This window comes from Colias philodice, chromosome 14 (genome assembly GCF_061535455.1).
Source record: "Colias philodice isolate Cphi_HAF_F1 chromosome 14, ilColPhil1 Martin Lab GWU primary, whole genome shotgun sequence".
Classification (NCBI taxonomy): domain Eukaryota; kingdom Metazoa; phylum Arthropoda; class Insecta; order Lepidoptera; family Pieridae; genus Colias; species Colias philodice.
The window spans coordinates 4,876,461-4,882,433 of NC_143099.1; the positions used below are offsets into that span (position 1 = coordinate 4,876,461).

A 5,973-nucleotide genomic window follows, 5' to 3' on the forward strand; every position below is an offset into this window, starting at 1 on the left:
TTCAAAGAAATAATCGAACTGAGTAATTGCAGTTTATTTCAACAATTTTAAATTGACGTTACACATTGGGAAATTGAATACGAGAAAGTATTGACACGTTATTTCTTGTCTTGTAACAGATATTAACAGTGTTGAATGATACAATAAATGACAGAAACAGAGTAATTATTTACAAAAAGGCTGTTTTAATTTTAGTTTATTTCACAGTCGTATGAATTTCAGTGTCAAATTTCTTGTCCTTGTTAATAATATGTTAATATTAACTGTAATGTAACATATTTACTTTTATTCATGTGAAATTTAGATACTAATAATAATTTTGTATCCTATTATACTGACGATACATTCAAGAAAGTGAAGTGCTATTATATCGAAAAATATCACAATTTTTCCATATAACAGTTACCTACATATTTTATTTAAACTTTTCTCAATTAAAAGGTTCCATTTTAAATTATTCTAATTTGTATACTTAGGTACATACTTTCCAGATACTTGAATACAGTTAGCCCATGTCATAGCCCTCTTTATAATTTCACTAGCTGCTCCGCGCGGTTTCACCCCCGTGGCTCCTCTCCTGTTGGTCGTAGCGTGATGGTATATAGCCTATAGCCTTCCTCGATAAATGAGCTATCTAACAACGAAAGAATTTTTCAAATCGGACCAGTAGTTCCCGAGATTAGCGCGTTCAAATAAATAAACAAACAAACAAACTCTTCAGCTTTATAATATTAGTATAGATTTAACATCTCTCAGAATTTTTTCTCATTAATGGATTGTTTGCTGAAATGCTGCAACGAAACACCGATCGCCCAACAGATTAAGCGCCGTAAGTGGAAGTGGATTGGCCACACGTTACGTAGAGACCCGGAACACATACCAAAGCAAGCTTTGGATTGGAACCCCCAGGGGAAACGAAAACGTGGCCGTCCAAAGTTAACTTGGCGTCGGACTGTCATCGCAGAGGCCAAGTCTATAGGAAAATGCTGGAGTGAAATAAAACATGCTGCCAAAAATCGGAATACATGGCGATGTACTGTCGACGCCCTTTGCCCCACCTAGGGGCCTTAGGATATTAAATGAATAAATGAATGGATTGTTTGGAAATTTCACAACTACGTCTATTCCAATAAAAAATTTATTGAAAGAGAGGAATGTTAGGCCAAAGATATTTAATTAACAAAATGTTTCATATTTTGCTTATGAATTGAATACTACTCTTTAATAAACGTTGAGGTCACGTTATTACAAAAGAAAATGTATCCTTTTTAAAATTATTGTAGAAACAGCGTACATTTCAGTTCCAAATAGAATAGTTTTTCTGACAAAACCCTCCGTTTCAATTATTCATAGTCTACGTGTTAATGTGGCAAGCAACCGCCATTACGCGAATTTTATAAAAAGAAAATGTCAGCCATTTGCTTCATCAATATTCAACTCTTAATGAACACCGACATTAACAAATGAGGTCCTGGCGCGGAATTACAAATTCTTACCAATTTGCACCCAAATAAATGGCTCACTACTTACTCCTTGTTTATGCCTGAAGCGTTATTTATTTGCTGTTAAATAAATTGTTTCTAAACACTTTTAAAAGGTCGATATTGACATTTTCACTAATATATAACCCTAGCTAAAAACGTTAACAGCATGAATTACGTTAAACTATTTAACACGTGGCCACCAAAATAGTCTTTAGAATTACTTCAAGAAATTTATATGAACACATAGAGTAAAACGGCTTTTGATGGATAATATAAATTGAAACACAATATGCAATATTTATTTCCAAGCCACAGACCTCATTATAATATGGAATTAAAAAAAAGAAAACAACGGCCATCGCATAGCTTATGTTAGTTATGCAAAATTTTAAACATATTCATTAGCTAATTAAACTAATGATATTTATAATATTCAGCTTGAAACCTGGGCTTGCCATAAACTATGTTCATCTCATTCCTTAGATTCTTGCAATGCAGATAGCCTTGCGACATTTCGATGATTCACGTTGGTACCTACTTATGTAGTAACAAAGGTTACAACCAAGAATACCAATATTATACTATTTTTAAATCCAATTACTGATGATGAAAACGTTGGAAACTTTAATGACGTATTTTCAATGTGTTGTTTTTTTTCAAATTCAAAAAAGCGGAATCGCTACCTATTTTAAAAAGCTTTGGTTTATGATACAGACAACAACTGAAATAGGATAACATAAGGGATAACATTTTTCAACGTATGGTTATGAATATTTTTTGATCAAAGCTTTATATTATGAACTATTTTTTGGAAACAGAAAATGAAAAGAAACAGAGAATATTTTGGAATCTTTATTGATACGATTTTCACGCTTTCAACTGACCATACATAATTATTTTTATATAGATACCACAGCACTGCACTGATGATATTTTCCGTAAAATTTTCCGACATAGTCATTGTAAGAAAAACAGTCATTACCAATTCAGTGGCGGCCATACATAAATATTTTGCCAACAATCATTCTATGGACGCATTATTTTAATACCTACGCCGTAATTGGGCGCGCGCGTCAGATTCTACTCGGGTGACCAATACTTTCATGTTTCTAAAAACAATTTTATATTCAGTAAAAAAAAAACATTTTTTTAGTGATACTAACACCTACATTAGATTAATATACATAGCTTATTTTATAACTATAAATTCAATGAATTTATAGTTAAGTCTTAAAATAAAATATTTTCGTATTTCCAATACTTAAGTTCGAGGATAATTATTATAAGACAAAAACAACGTTGAAACTAGGGATGTAACGATACCGATACCGATACCGATATATCGGCCGATATATCGGTATCGCCGATATATCGGTATCGCCGATAATAATTCTTTCTTTTCTTTTATGTTTTTGCATTGTATTCATTCATATTGTTTTATTTCTGTTTCTGTAATAGTGTTAAGGAAGAGCGGAACCTCCTGACACAAGCATTTTATTTCCTTACTAGGAGTGTTCCAATCACAAATTTGTTTATGTAAAGGAAAGAAATAAATAATTTTGAATTTTTTGAATTTTTAACGTGATAACGTTTTTAAAATCGTTTTAGTGGGTGACATGTTCCTAAACTTGTGTCACACCAAAACCTCACGAGCGCGATCGCAGGTATAACGAGAGAGAGAAGGACCGATCTCCCGTTTCATCTCGAGCGCTGCCACTGCATTATGTTATCACGTAAACATCTCGATCGGAAACCTACTTTACAAACAACCAATTTTTTTGATATCAAAAAATTCAAAAACCCGCGCCCAATGAACGATGCGGGAGGCCGCCCGCGCGTGCGCACTTTGTTTTCTGAAAAAACTCTACCAATAGTTAACTTTTATTAGGTACTGATTGTATGTGTATTACTTAAAGTTTAACTGACTTTGTAAAATAATAATACTAAAATAAATGGTTTTGTTGTTTTTTGATTTGGCATTTTTATTTAAAAGAATACGATTAACAGTTGTCTCTGTTAAATGTTGGTAACTTTTTATGCATAATTCACTATTTATTTTTCTACCAAGCCATCGATATCGGTATCGGTATCGGTATCGCCGATACATTACTACAAATATCGGTATCGGTATCGTATCGGCAAAATCATGTATCGTTACATCCCTAGTTGAAACCGTTGAAACAGTTTTGCGTTAACAATCACTACAAAATAACAGAAAGGTTATTTATAACGTATCTCAAGCTTGAAATTGTTAGGCGTAGAAATAGTTTATATAATTAGAGAATCTTATCACAGGCCCTGTGGCGCAACGGATAACGCGTCTGACTACGGATCAGAAGATTCCAGGTTCGAATCCTGGCAGGGTCGTGGAATATTTTTTAGTTTTATTTTTAAGTAACATTTGAGTGCATAAATTTAGATATGCTTAAGTATTCATATTTAATTTATGAAAGGTTAAGGGTATATATTTTTTTTAATTGTATGTCATACCATGGTCATACGCAGTAAATTACTAGTTTTAACAGAGTGAGAATTTTTCTATTACCATCTGTGTTACTTATCGATATAATCTATTAAATAGATACCAGTGCAATCAAAAATAACTCGTAGAATGTTATATTATGGAAGATAGCCTTAATAGCCCCAAGAAATACTTACAAAAGTTTTTGTTAGTCATTAAAATAGATGACTTTTTCTGTTGCGAAGTGTATTAGTCAGGAATCATTGAGTAGTAACGCAAAAAACATGATAACTTTTTGTATGTAAGGCAATTTGCGTAGCATACCGCTATAAAGATAAAATTTTATTTACCGTTACTAACAAAAACTTCTCTTATATTACACACTACATATTATAGTACACTGGGATAAAAGAACCCTACATATTATTTTTATTATATTAACAATACTTATAAGGTTTTGTAAATAAATACAAAAACAAACCATTCGAGAGAAAATATAATGTACTTAAACTATGTGTCTAAACATAAATAGAGGTACTTTACTACAATAAATAATCAAAATATGTACTTTAATGCTATCAATCAATCGTTACGAAAATAAATAAACTAATTAAGTATAATCTGAATTTGACGCTCAGAAACTGAGAATGATGAAAAAATAAATAGACACTAATAAAAAAGATAACAGGTAGTTTTAGATTTCTTGTTCAAATTTAATATTTATAACGTTTGATTAGTTAGAGCATTCGAAAGCTCTAAAAAAATTGTGGCTAAATACAAATACATATTATATCCTTCATTGATTTCGTTTATAAATCCTAAATTCAAGTAAACCATAGACACCATACTAAAAATCAGTATGTGTGCGCACGCGCACCCCTAAACCGTCGCGTCCGCTCCACGTATGGTTCTGTTCATTGTCCTAACTGCCCATCGATGGCTGAAGGACAATATTCGTATAATATTGATTTATAGAGCAAGTAATTAACGTAATAGATAACACTGATAAAAATGAAGATTCGATTATAATGTAACTTCCTATAAACTGCCGAAATTCATCTCTCGTATTTCTAATTCAATTAACATTGAACAGCAATGTCCAAAAGTGTGTATTTGATTAAAAAAATATACCAGCTGAATTGAGAATCTCTTCCTTTTTTTTAAGTCGGTTAAAAAAACTTGTAAACAACATACATTTAACTCTTTATTTGTGTATTAATATTTAATATACGTAAGCAATTTTCCATAGAGCTTTTATTTTCTTTAACTTAAAATTTTCAATGTAAATACTAAATAGTAAATACACATAACAGGGGCGGAAAATTAGTACCTATAATATTATATAATTGAATCTATCTTAACGCTTTAGGCCTATAAGTATTAAACTTAAAATTCTTATAGCTCTACATTATCCTAAATATCATAATATGAAAATTATAATGTAGATAGAAAATTTTAAAAATTAAATGAAATTGTAGTCACCTTGTGTTTACGTAAAATGATCTGGTAATATAGGCTGAGTGAATAGTGATTTATTGTGACAATATTTATCCCGCTGCATCGCTTATTCTGATAAAAATATAAGTAGCTATAAATATTCAAATCGGATTTGTAGTTTTCGTATGAAATACATATTTAAGAGATAATTAATCATCTATTTTAACATCCCGTAATATTTTCCGAGTAATATCACTAATGCGAAATTCGAATTTGTATAAAATTTTTGTTAGTTATCTGTGCTATTTGTCAAACAATCATACTAAACCTACAGAACGCATTTGAATCAAACTGTCTGGAATAACATATTTATTTTTATGAGAATACTTCAACAGCGGAGCAGTGGGATTTATTTCATTGGAAAAATGATATAGGTACCTAGTTTACTATTGAATAACTACCGAACAGATTCAGTAATCACTTTTATGAAAATATCCTACTATTATCTTAACCTTTCTAGAATCCCACGGAAAGCAGCAGACAAGCTGACTCCGCGCGCTTCTGAGAAGCCGGGCTGTGGGATTTAGTAGA

At 31.3% G+C, this 5,973-nt stretch overlaps 1 non-coding gene across 1 annotated transcript; it reads left to right on the top strand.

The window, feature by feature from the left end:
- Positions 1 to 3,778: 3,778 nt before the first annotated feature.
- On the top strand, positions 3,779 to 3,851 carry TRNAR-ACG (transfer RNA arginine (anticodon ACG)). Its single transcript has one exon. It is a non-coding gene; the product is annotated as a tRNA-Arg (tRNA).
- The last annotated feature ends 2,122 nt before the right edge of the window (positions 3,852 to 5,973 follow it).